This window comes from Balaenoptera musculus, chromosome 8 (genome assembly GCF_009873245.2).
Source record: "Balaenoptera musculus isolate JJ_BM4_2016_0621 chromosome 8, mBalMus1.pri.v3, whole genome shotgun sequence".
In the NCBI taxonomy this organism is placed as follows: domain Eukaryota; kingdom Metazoa; phylum Chordata; class Mammalia; order Artiodactyla; family Balaenopteridae; genus Balaenoptera; species Balaenoptera musculus.
The window spans coordinates 13,836,770-13,849,641 of NC_045792.1; the positions used below are offsets into that span (position 1 = coordinate 13,836,770).

Sequence of the window (12,872 nt, forward strand, 5' to 3'; positions counted from 1 at the left end):
TGGGGGTTGGGGGGAGTCAACTCCCACTGCTTCCAATCAGCGTAGATAGGAGGGTAGGTTTGTCAAACCTCTCCCCAGCCTGAGATGGTGTTAGCCCGTCTCCTCCCCAGTCCTCGGGAATGGGGTGGAGAGTGGCATAGAAGCCCCCTCCCCGCCCCCGGGCCAACCTGCCTCCCGCTAGCCGGCCGGCGCCTTACCGAGTCAGACCACTGGGAGGCTGGGGGAGCCGGGTTGGGCGAGGAGGCGAGCGAGATGGGGGAGCTCTTATTTTGACAGGGGCCTCTCCGGGCTCTGGTATGAAGGCAGAAGGAGGCAGCCAGAGAGCCCCGATGCTTATTCAGGCTGGGGAGCGGAGCCGAGTGGAGGGGCGAGCGAGGCTCCGGCAGCGCAGGGGAGCCCGGGGAGGCGGCGGCGAACGGCGGAGCCAGTGGCCGGACATGCCCCGGACTCGGGGCCGCTGCACCACCGCCGCTGCCCGGAGCCAGCCGGCCGGACGCCCGCACGCCTGGGTCCCCCGGCGCCGCGCCGCCCGGGGACTGCTACCCGGACCCTCGGCGTCCGACCAACAATAAGCGCCCAGACAGCCCCCTCCCAGCCCCGCGCCCGCCGTCCCCGCGGGCCTCGGGAAAAGTGAAAGGAGGAGACGAAGGAAGGAAGGAAGGAAGGAAGGGAGGAGGAGCAGGAGCCGGAGCCGTGAGGTTCGGGGCTGAGACCCCAGCCCTGAGCCCCGGGCCGGGCGGGTGTGCGCGCTCTCCCGCCGCTGCCCGGCGCCCAAGACCATGCTCCGCGGTTGGAAAGCAGGAACCCAGGCGCCCAGCGACCCCCGGATACCCACTCCCGGGCCGGGCTGGTATTGAGATCAAGGCGTCCAGGATCAAAAGATCACCACCTGCCCGCCCTCCTCCGCACCTCCAACTGGCGAGCAGGAGGACCCCAATCCACCCACCGACCCTGACCTGGTCATGGCGTCCAACTCCGGCCTGGCGTGAGGACCCCCGACCCGCGCGAGGTGAGGGGAGGGCTGGGGCCGAGGGCGAAAGTCATGCCAGGCCAGCAGAGGCGCGAGGAGGGAGGAGATCCAGTTCGAATTGGGGAGGGGGAACACAGTCTGATTGTCTCTGGCCCTCTGGCACGCACCCCCAGGCTGTTTAAGGGGTCGGGGACGCCCCCAGGATTAGTGGAGGCCACTCTCGGGCCCCCAATCAGGTTGGCAGCCCCAGCGCACAGAGGGGAGGGCTTAGGGCAGCCAGGGGACCCTGCCACCCTAGCACAGAGAACAAGGCCGGCCTTGGGCCAGCTGGAGCAGCAACTCTGCCCTGGGGGCTTCTGGGAGATGTAGTCCCCCTCGCAGGCTCACCAACCCCTTGGGTCTCAGCACCCCAGCACTCCTCTCCTGGCTTATAGGAGCTTCCATAAGGAGGTGCGTGGGGATTGGAGATTGCTGGGGGTCACCCTCTGCCCCCAAGCACTGCCTAGGAGCAGCGGGGGCTGTGACTGGAGGAGTCTCCCCTGCCAAGGATTCTTAGTGGTGTGGGCTTGGCCCGGGGGTGGGGGTGGGGGGCAGTCACACAGTTCCTTGGAGGTGTCTCTGCCTTGCTAAGAGGAGACAGCCCCTGCCTTGGTCTGGGGGAGCTCTTGGGGGAGGAATGTGGGGAAGAGAGGGGAGGCTTGGGGCTTCTTGCTTGGCTGGAGTATGTCCTGTCCCAGGGCTGCTGGAATTTGGTTTCAGGGGACACCGAGGTCTACTCTCCCCTTCTCCCTCTTGGGAGCTGAGGAGCGTGTCCCTTACAGTCTGGGAGTCTGGAGGGTGTCCCTCTGGAGCAGTGAAGCCAGGATTGGCTTCTGTCTGTCTGTCCAGCTTCCTTCCTTCCGGGTTTTTCTGACACCCCCTCCTCCCTCCTCCTTCTGTCTGTCTGCTGCTTGGGGTGTGGGTCTGTGTCTGTGTCTGGGGGCCTCTGCTGCAGGGAGGAAAAGTGTTGCTCTGGGAGAGGTGAGCTGGGCATGTGACTGAGCCCCGGGAAAGGGGCTTGGAGGCCCCCTTGATCTTTGGCCTTGGTTTCCTGTTTTACCTAGGAAAGCTGTCTTCGCACAGTATCTGCTGTAACCCTACTGATGCCTCTGGGCAGCTCTCTGAATGAGACCCGCAGGGTGGGTGGGCTTCCACTCCCCTTGCTCTCCCCCCTCCTCAGCCTCTCCAAGGAGCAGCTACTTTTTCTGGGCTGGGGCTGCCTGGCTTGTCTGCTGCCCCTCAGCACTAGCTTGGCTGCCTTCTCTGGGTCAGGACCATGATTTCATGGCCCCAGGGGAAGAGCATGTTCAGGCCCTGTCTTACTGGTATCAGCTCTGAGGCGCCTGCTGATAGGAGCTTCAGGACAGGATGAGAATGGGAGAGAAAGGAAGGTAAGGGGCGGGGTGGGGGGGGGGGGGGGGTCTGGTATCAGGACGGAAGGCGCTGCCCTCCTGCAGCTAATCAGGCTCCTTGGCCTTGGAGAACCAGGCCTGGAAGCTCAGCCTTCTGGCCACTTGCCTCTGGAGATTCTCTGCTTACCTGTGTTGCTTCTGACTGGGGTGGGGCAGGGGTTAATGCTGGAAAGGGTGCTCCTGAAGGGGAGAATACCTATATAACCTTGGATCCAGAGTGACTCTTGTGCTCAGGGTAGCAGGGGCCTCACGCTAGAGATGGTTTCTGGAGGTCCATATGGAGGCTCAGAGTGAGTCTCTAATTACTGAGGTTGAGTGTCCAGGTAGGAAGAGATTACAGAGTCCTGGAGAAGGATTAGTGTTGGTGGTCCACAATCGATCACAACAGTGGTAATGTGCGACCTAGTGAACTTGCTTATTGAGTCTGTGTTGGACACCCATGATTCCCTTTGGATAGTGTCTGCCTCCCAACTTCTGGGTATTTGAGTTAAGCAGGAGCCCTGGGCCGCAGACTCAACTTCCATGAAGAGGCAGGGCAATAGCCTTCTGGGCAGAGGCCTAGTGGGTGGCAGTGTCGACTCAGCAAGGGCTGGAATGCCTGGCACCTGCTTTAGATTAAAGGAGATGCCTGCAAAGGGGGCTGCCTGCCTGCAGGGGGAGGGGCTGGGATGGGGCTGCCTGGAGCCCAGGAGTGGGGTGGAAGGAAAGGAGCAGGGTTGCAGGCAGCAGCAGCTCTGGCAGGAGTGGAGGGAGCCAGCAGTCACCCAGCTCAGCAGCCCCTCCTCCAGGGTGTCCAAGACAGGAGCTGGGGGCCGCCACACTGCCTCTGGCGCCACCAGCTGAAGTTCTGTCCCAGCGCCCTGGGGGGGCGGCTGCGGGGAGCCAGGGTGTCTGAGTGTCCAGTCTGCCCAGGACTGGAGGAGGCCTGCAAGGAGGTAGGGGGCACTTCGGGGTTCTTTTTGGCCTGACGCCATGTTTACTTTTCTGGGGGCTCCTTGGTTGCTGGTAGTGAGGCACTCCAAGAGCCTGGGCACCCAGGGGTGATGGGGAAACGGCATCCTTTCCCTGTGCCAGGAGCCCTGGGCACTGCTTGGTTGCTGACCTCGGGGGAGGGGGCAGAGGGGATGGCACCGTGGGAAAGTGGGCAGCCGTGGGAGCCAAGCGGGTACAGGCTGGGTGCCGCGGGCAGGGAGCCTCTGCCAGGCCTGCTCTCCCTGGGGTGGGGCTCGCTGTTCCAGGGACTGGCTCAACCTGTTGAGCACCTGGCTGCTCTAGCTTGGCATCTGTGCCCCTGCCTGCCAGCGCCACCAGCTGCCCACCCGTAGCCCCACTGTGGGGGCTGCCCCCAGGGATCTGGGGCGAGGAGGCTCTGACTGGCCAAGGGGCCAGGATGGAGCTGGTAGAGGCTCCTCCAGGGGCGCTAAGTTTCCCCAGGTCCCACCCTCTAACTACCAGAGCTGCGGCTGGAGCCAGTTGGAGGGCCAGGTAGCCAGAGGCTAGGAGCTGAGGGGCAAGGTGAGGAAAGCTGCAGCACTAGAGGTGCTGCATGTCACTTGGATGGGCCTCCCTGAAGGCAGCCTGGAGTTAAGGCCTGGCATTTCCTCTGCTGGGTGCCAGGGCCAGGCCTCCAGAGCCCCACCCCCAGCCTGGCCTGACCTCCCCTCCCTGGTAGAGAGCTGCCGACTTTCCCTGGAGGTTGGGGGAGGGGCAGTAAGGGCATCCTGGTGCCCTGGGAGGAGAGGGGTGACTTCCTGGATGTGGGCGTCTGTTGTAGTGCCTCGGCCTCCCAAAGAGCCCCCCTCCCTGGGAACCCAGGTAGGAAGCTCTGGCTTTCCAGGGAGATGTCCCCCACCCTGCCCTGAGTGTGGGTGGTCCTGGGTCCCCTGGAAGGTCCCTGACCCCCTGCAGGCCCTTGCTGTCCTCCCACACCCTCTGACCCCCCGTAGCTTTAGGCCTGCCTTGGGGCTCTGCTAGCTGGCGGGGAAGGGGAGCCAGCTGACACTCTGTAGGGGGGAAGGTGGCCACCACCACCCACCCACGGGTCGGGGAAGGGCCCAGGTGTGTTCCTTTGCCTTCTTTCTTCTCTAGTCAGTGGCTAAAGTGGAGGCCTCTCCTTCTCTGCCTCCTTTCCACCCCAGGCCCTCCCTACTTGGCCCCGGGCCACCTGCCCCTCCTAACCTTGGTGTCTGGCCTAGTCGCCATCCCCAGGGGCTGGGATGCCCTCTGTCCAAGTCCCTCTTCCAATGGGCTGGTGGCCCTGCGCTAGCCTGTCTTCCCCCTCCCCTTCACTCTCCACCCCCCAGCCTCAACTGAGAATGGCCCTGAATCCAGCATTTCCAGCATTTCGAAACCAGGATTGTTTTGAAATCCCTGAGTACTTCTCCACCCCCCTGCTCTGACTCCCCTCCTCCCCACTAGCCCAGAATTTAGTCCTCTAATCTGACTTCATGCTGTGCATTGCCTGGGTGTGTGTGTGTGTGTGTGTGTGTGTGTGAGTGAGTTTGTGTGCTAGCACATGGCCACGTGCATACTACTCTGTGTTGTATGTGTGTGTGCTCGTGTATCCCAGTGTGGGTCTATCTTCTGTCTGTCAGTAGTTCTGTGTGACTGGCTGATGTCATTTGTGTTTCCCGAGCTCTCTTTGGCCTTCTCTGAGTATGGGAGCCTCTATGGGTCTTAAGGAGTCCTTTTTGGGGAGTTTGGGTTATTTTAAAGAGGTATCCTGGATGTGTGTCTTTGGGGGTTGTGTCTGTTTCTCTCTCAGATACACGTCTGGGAGTATCTGAGGAGTATGCCTGCTCGGGATTGTGTCTCTGATGCATGTGCGTGTGCGTACGTGCGCACACTCAGTGCGCTCCGCTTCTGTTGCCCCCTCTATCCTCCTCCCTCAGAACATGTCTGGGGTGCGTAGCCACAGGTCTCCCCATAGCTCCCTGGGACATGGAGTCCTCTGTCCTTTGATAGGGAGGTTTCTTGGAGCGAGGCCAAGGCTTCTGGCCGTTCTGTGGTCCTTGGAGAGAAAGTGTGCAGTGGGGAAACTTTGGGATAAACTGTCCCCAAAGCTGGGCTCTCTTCCTCTGCCCTTCACGGACACCTGGCACCTTAAGGGATCCCAGTACTCCCAGTCCCTCCTCTTCTTGTCCTGGTGACATCGTGGGAGCTGTCACAGGGCGGCCCAGTGCTCTCCACAAAGGGCTGGGGAAAGGGAGTTAACCCTCCACCCTTGGGGTCACTTGCTTCATTGGGGACAAGAAACAGCCAGCCACATCAGACCTGGGAGCTTGGTGGCTAAAGTTCAGAAAAGTTGACTTTGCTAGCTAGGGGCAGACAGCAAAACAAGACAACACACTCATATTTCCAGCCTGAGCAGAAGACAGAGGGGCCTGGAACGCTGGGGCGGGGTGGGGGGGTGATGTGCCACCCCAGAAATATGAAGCGTTGGATGTGAGGCCAGCTGCCATTGTAGCCTTGACCCTGGGAAGTCCTTCTTGATGTCTGACCTTAATCGTGTTTTACAGGAGGGGGGTGGGGATTGCTAAGGGGAGCTTTCTTTCTTTCTTTTTTTGCCAAAGCAAGAGTTGTGTTAGTAGAGTTATGTCTGCATGGGATGTGGGCCCTTGGAACCCCTGATGCCTCGCTATGACTCAGTTTCCCATCCTGGGATCTCAGGCTATAATTGAATACTTTCCTCTAGAAGCACTTGTAGCAAATCAGTGAAGAAGAGGGCTGGGGCAGGGGCTGTTTGTTGGAGTCAAGGGCCTATGGAGACAGCAGCACGAGGTGGGCAGAGAGAAAAGTTGTCTGTTTATAACCCCCCTTCCCATGGCCTCTGGTCCCAGGACTCAGTGGGAGGAAGGGAGGGGTAGAGGCACAGGTTGGTACAGTGCTCAGTGACCCAGCAGGGGGAGGGCCTTGGCAAGGAATTTTCAGTTTGTTTCTCAATCTCTGTCTCTGAGACACGCACACACACGTCACTGCAGACACCTTCAGGAGATGAGCCCAGAAAAGTCACCCAGGTGGTGGCAGGGCGGGGCAGTACCAGATGGGGCCGTGTGGTACCATGTTCTGGCAGACACCCTGTGCTTGCCCCCTAGAACTGGAAGTTGGGCCCAGCGGGAGGTCCCTTCCCCAACTCCCCTGTCGTGTGCCTGGGAGCACCACAGGCTGGAGAGGGTTAAGTCTGGTTGGCAGGGACACCCCCCCACCCAGTGCAGTGAGAGAGAGGGAGGGGTGGTTAGCAGCTTGCTCTAGTTGGCGTCTCTCCCAGAATTCTTCGGAAAAGAACTCCCCTTTGACCCCCAGTACAAACTGAGCCCAGCCACCAGCCTCCCTCCCGCCTGCCTGTGGGAGCTTCACCCAGCCCCCTCCTACTGAACTGCTAAGCCTGATTCTCTCACCCTAGGCCCTCCCAGCCAAGCCCGGTCCCCAGGGGCATCTTCAGGGGACAAGAGAGACCACACAGGGACATAGGACCCACACCATTCTTCTCCTTGACACAGGATAACCCCGGGGTGGCTGGTGCTGGAAGCTGGGGTCCTCAGGCCTCCCCATCCATCCCTCCACCCGGGTCCTCAGGCCAGGCTGTGGGAGTCCTCCCCCCTCCCCCCCCACCCCGCTCCCTGTGGGCTGAGCTCTGAGGGAGCTCTAAGGCATCTCTAGCGCCTTCTCCTTTCCTGCTTGCAGGGGAGGGAGGGGGAGCTGTGCGGTGGGGCCGCTGGGTCAGGCCTGGCTCCCGGCCAATCCACAGAAGTCGTGGAGGGGGGGTGGTGTCCAAGTAGCTCAGGGACTTCCTGGAGCTGCAGGCCCGTCTGTGTGTACATGCTTAGTGGTGTGCGTGCTGGGGGTGGGGCTGGGGCTCTGGGAGGAGCAGGGGTAGAGATTGCTGGCCTGGGGCTTCTAGCTGTGACCCTCTCTCCACAGGGAGCCCCAGCCCAGATCACACCCTTGAGCCTGAGCCCGACAAGCATTATCCTGAGGTGAGAGGTCTGTGTGCTTATGTGTGTCCTCACGGCCTCCTCGCTCAGCTCTGTCTGCCTCTGCCGTTGCCTCCTGCTTGGCTTTTTGTCTCGGGCGCCCGCCTCCTGGCTCTCTGCCCCCACTTCTCCTTTCATTCTCCTCCCCCCCGGAGGAGGGGGTGCTGACAGCCTACAACCTGGAACCCGGTAGGGGACGGGGGCGGGGCCGGGGCAGGAAGGGTTAAAGCGCCACAGCCGCTGCTCCAGTGAAAGTCCCAGCCGGGGTGGGTGGTGGGGAGCCCCAGCCCGGTCACCCCTGGAGGGCAAGGTAAGGTTTCCTTCCCGGTCATCCCAGGTTCTTGCTCCCCTTCGCCTGCTGGCTTTGGCCTCAGCTGGCTGAGTCAAAGCCAGGGTGGCTACCAGCCACAGTAATGTGGTTTCTGCCCTGGCCCCTAGACACACACACACACACACACACACACAGAGGCACACACACGCTTTCTCCCTACTGCCACCCCCACCCCCTCCCTCCCTCCCTCCCTCCCCTCCTTCCTTACTTAGCAACAACTCCCTGAATTCACAACAAACACGCCTGTAGGCTCCTGGTCTGACTAGGGAAAGCTGGAGAAAACGGAGAACTGCGAGGAGGCACTTCTCCTAGACTGTCCCCAGGAGGGAGGGGCTTCGAATCCCCCCACCCTCCCTGCTGGAGGCCACCACCCCTCAGGGACACAGAGGAAGTGGTCCTTCCAACTTAGGCAATGAAAAAAGTGGGGGGCAGTGCCAGGTGTGGCTGGGCAGGTGCAGGGGGTGGGGGGGGCAGGGCTGGGACTCCACCCGTCACTAGTGAGTCCCACTTGACCTTTGACCCCCACCTGCGGAGACTCTTCCTGCCTCTGGGCCTCTCAGCAGGGGCCTGTGCTGTTGTCATGGTAACTTGCCTTGCTCCTTCCCCAGACTCTTAGGGACCAGGATGGGTGATGATGTAACAGATTGGGGGTGGATGGGGCTGGGGTAGCCCAAGAACTCTGCTCTCAGAGCCCCAGTGGGCCAGGCACCTGTGTTGAGGGGGTGGGGAGTGGTGGCCTCTCTTTGATCTCTTCCCTGGGCAGGAACTGTGGCCTCTAGCTAGGACCTGGTGCGCATCAGGGTTGGAGGGAGTATGGAATGAGGGGGTGAGGCACCATTCTTTCGTCATAGCACAGAGGGCTGCTACCAGGGTGAACGTGTATTGTGAAATGGTTAATAGCCCAGTTGCTGGAGTGTCTGAGTTCAAATCCTGACTCTTCTAATTTTGGACTGTGTGCCTCAGGCAAATTACTCAACTTCCCTGGGCCTTAGTTTTCTTATCTGTAAAGTGGGGATAACAAGAGAACTTTCTTGTAGAGTACTAAATTAGAGGATTAAATTAGATAATGCATGTGAAGCCTTCAGGACAGCTTGATGTTACAGAGTAAATGCTCAATAAATATTAGAGATCCTCCTCGTTATTATTAGCCATAGCTCTTCATAGGAACTCGTGGTGCTCCCAGGGGCTTTAGCAGGGGAAGAATTGATGGGGGTGAGGGGAGTGTGGACGGTGGGGAAGAGACAGCCTTTCCAGCATTTCACACTCCTAGATTCTAATACCCATCCAGACCCACCTTCTTGCTGCCTCAGTTTCCCCACTGAGGGGAAACTAACATCTTGGTTGCAAGTTTGCCAAATAGCCATGGGCCTGGAGAGGGGTCTGAGGACTTAGGGCCTGTCTCCCTCCCCATATCCCAGCGCTTCTCAGAGCTGAGCCCTCCCACCCCCATGCTATTAGCTCAGATCAGCTTCAACACCCCTCCCACCATCCCATCCCCTGATGCTCTGTTCCTTCACCAGGCTGAACAGCCATTAAGACACTCTGTTCTTAAATGGCTTACATGGCCACCTCCTCTCTTTCCTGGCCTAAGGGGTCAGAGACCTTCTTTGGGGAGAAAAGTAGCAGTGTGGAGCTGTGACATGGATGGCAGCTGTTAGGCCTGCCTTGGCGTCCAGGGTCCACTGGATTCCCTGTACCCTGCCTGGGCATTTTCCCTGAGCGTGGCAGGGCAGTGCCCAGGCCTGTGATATGTATAGAAGCCCAGATGGGCATGCCTGGCACCTGCTGTACACAGATGGGCAGAAGCCCATCCTGAAGCCCAGAGGAGGGGTGGGGTCATATCAGCATCCAGAGGACACCCCCAGAATCCTTTCCTCTGCGGCGTGGGTGAGTGTGGGCAGGGCTGGGAAAAGTTCTGTTTCAACCCTGTGTGCCCTGGGGCAGGCCAGGGGAGAATGCTGAGTGACTCTGGGTGAGCAAGGCTCCGAAAAGCCCTGGGATGAGAGTCGGATGATGGAGGGGCTAAGGCTTGGGAACGTCTGGGTGAGGAGCCCAGCGCTGGGCAGCAGGAATGGTGTGCCCACAAAGAGGGAAGCTCTGCAGATAAGTGGTTTGGTCTTCTGGGGAGTGAGTGTCCAAATCTCTGGAGAAAGTGGATTCAGATGTGGCAGAGTGCCTGGGATACCAGGGCTCTTGGGTACCTTCTCTGGCCTGGTACCGAGGGGGGTGGGCTGGAGGCCCTGGGTCTACTCACCACCTCCTTCTGGGAGCAGAGGGAACACCTCCCTTCCATGGGCCTGGGAGTGAGGGCTCAGTGTTGGCCTGGGCCATGCCTCACTGCTGGGCTGGCCATGCTGCTTTTGCCCAGCCCCTGGGGCCTGTTCGTTGGGCAGGCTGGGGCTATTTTTGGGATCGGGCTGGGGCTCTGGGGCTGGTTTCAGATGTTCCAGTGTGAACAGGAGAAAATGGGAACAGATGGCTGGAGGGTTCCAATCAGCAGGTCCTGCTGGGAGCAGGTTATTTTTAGGGCCTTGTTAACCCTTTGGGGGCTGTGGAGCCACCCTGAGAGGGACAGCCCTCTCTAGTTGAGAAGAGCACAGGTCTTCTCTCTGGACCTCTACTTTCAGAACTGCTTGTCCCAGTTGCTCTTCTTTCCCTCTCAGACCCTCCACTCTTTAAAGAGGCCCATGGCAAGAAAGTAGGCTCCAGCTTCCTCCCAGCCCAGACCCTGCACGGAGACTGCCAAGGAGTAGGACGGGGAGAGGGGTGGCTGGTGGAGGGGACGGGACGTGGGCCACTGTTGAAAGGAAACTCCCCTTTGCTTTTCTCCTGGGGTTTTGAGACAGCCCTGAGGCTAAGAGAGTGGATAACTGCTCTCTGGGTTCATGCTCTGGGTTTGAGTGTATGTCGATAAACCCAGTGATGCCCAGGGGAGTGCTAGCTGAGGGAGCTGGGCTCTGTGAGGACAGAGAAAAAGCCAAGTTTTTGTACTTGATACCACTGAGATGACGCCCATGGGCCCCGATCCCTTGGATACTCAAGAGCAAATATCTTGAGAGTGCCCATCTTTACCAAATGCCCAAGGATTTGGGTGCCATGTAGGGTGTAAAGAAGAGGACATCATGGCCAGAGGTGGTTTGTTGAGGGCCGAGTATGTCACAGGCATTCTGCTGGATGGTTTCACTATTAGTATCTCACTCGATATATTGATCCTCATTTTGCAGATGAGGAAACTGAGGCTCAGAGGGCTGAAGGGATGGACAAGGTCCCGTCGCTCAGAAGGGGTGGGATGTGATTGGCATCTTTGTCGGCCTGACTGCAAACCCGGTTCTCATTCCACTGCATCACTCACACTGCCTGCCAGTGTCCGAGCCACAGAGGCCCAGGCTGACGGGACTGGGCCTCCTCAGGGAGCAGGTCTATGGAATGAGTGTAGGAACGGAGGCCTGGGGTCAGGGGACCCTGCCTGTCACTGCTCTCACAATCCCTTAAGCCCTTCTTGCCTGAGGGTGCCAGGACTGACACCAGAAACCCCATTTGGCCTTCCTGTCTTCCCTGCGGGAGGATCACAGGCATACATCCTGTCTCATCAGCCCCCACCCCCACCCGTCCTGGCCCACATGCCCCTGCTTCCTGTAGGGTCACAGCAGTCTGGATGTCAACGTGGGCAGAGCTCGAGGGCCCTCCAGCTGCTGCTGGTGCCAAGAGTTTGGGCCAGGCCAGCGAGGTGAGGGCTGGGAGGATGCCTCTGACGCTGGCAGTACCTGGGGGAGAGAGCAGAGCGGGCAGGCGGGCTCTGGGTGAGGTCCCGCGCCCCATGGTGCACCGCCTGTGCCAGCAGTCTGCCCGCACTCGCAACTCCCACAATGGCCCCATTGTTCCCAGCCGCCAGGCAGTCAGGCAGTTTGGAGGAGGTTCCTGGGCCACCCCTAATCCCCCCCCCCAAAAAAAGGGCCAGATTAACCCCTTGGAGGATAGAGGCCAGGTGAGGGCCCACAGGGAGCTACCCTGCCCATTCCTCCCTTCTGGGAATCCGGGCTTGGGACGCCACCTCCCAACACGTGTACCCAGCGACAGGGCATCTCTGGAGATCGGGGTTTCCCACAGGGTGGGGAGTAGCACCTAGACCCTCTCCCACCCCTAGGGTGGTGTAGGTGCCAGGGGGCAGGAAGTGCCAGTGGGGTGGCAGGCGGAGACCAGATATATTTGGGCCGGTGGGGCTAATTCCAGCCACCGCTGCCTGCCCTACTGGCTCCTGAGCTCCTTTCCTTCCTGTGAAACCAGAGCTGGGTTGGGCCTAGCTCAGGATTTCGGTGGATTTAAAGAGGCAGCACCACCCCTGCCAGCCTGGCTTCCTCTCCCCCTCCCGAGGTAGGGTCTGGGGCAGAGAGAGGACTGGAGAGCTGCTTGCTCCTCCCTTGCCCCAGGCTAACCCCTGGCCCTTGCCCCTGCTGGGGTACCAGGCTTTTGGCACTCCCTTCTCCCAGAGCTTTGGGCGGGTGGGGTGGGCGGGGGTGGGCTGTGGTTTCCTGTGTTGGCTGTTTGTGCCTGGCCCAGAGTGCCCGCTGCCTGCCTGGGCTTCCTGCCCTGTCTTGTTTCCTTGTGCCCCCCTCCCCCCCCCCGGGGAGGCAGCAGCCAGAGATTGAGCAGTCGCCTCTGGGGGCACCCTACTGCCAGGCCGTGACTGCGTCCCGAGGCCTGGCCACTTGGGCACTGGCTACGGGAGCCAAGTGAGGTGACCTCCGGCTTGTCTAGGCAATGCCACTTAGTCCGGTAGTTTCCAGAAGGGCAGAATCCCCTCCAGAAGCACCCTGTTCAAAGACCCCAGACTGGAAGGTCTGGGGCCAGGAGTTTCCATGTCCCAGCAGGGTTAGGGTTGCCTTGACATCACCCTGGGGCTGCAGGTGGGGTGGGGCTGGAAACTCCCAGACAAAATGGTTGATTTGCATGGTCTCCTTTGGCAGGAGGTGGGCGGAAGTGGGGAGAGCTGCTAGGAACTAGGGTGAGGGGAAGGCCCCCCAAGCCTGGAAGTCCCCATACAGAGGGTCCCAGAGCAATACCTTGGTTCTTGAGCAGATTTCCTGCTGGGCTCTGAATCCTTGACCTCCCCACCCGGCTGAGTCACCACCTCAGGAAGCGGAAGTGAC

The 12,872-nt window shown here is 60.2% G+C and overlaps 1 protein-coding gene across 5 annotated transcripts in view; it reads left to right on the forward strand.

The window, feature by feature from the left end:
• The window catches only part of BCL9L (BCL9 like), a 26,706-nt gene continuing 13,834 nt past the window's right edge, over positions 1-12,872 (forward strand). For 2 of the 5 annotated variants that reach the window (XM_036859749.1, XM_036859748.1), the window contains exons 1-2: positions 277-1,009; positions 7,342-7,397. The gene's annotated coding sequence lies outside the window, so the exon portion shown is untranslated. Of the gene's footprint in view, positions 1,010-7,341; positions 7,398-12,872 lie in introns of all 5 variants that reach the window. The other 3 variants (XM_036859746.1, XM_036859747.1, XM_036859745.1) reach the window with 2 other exon arrangements.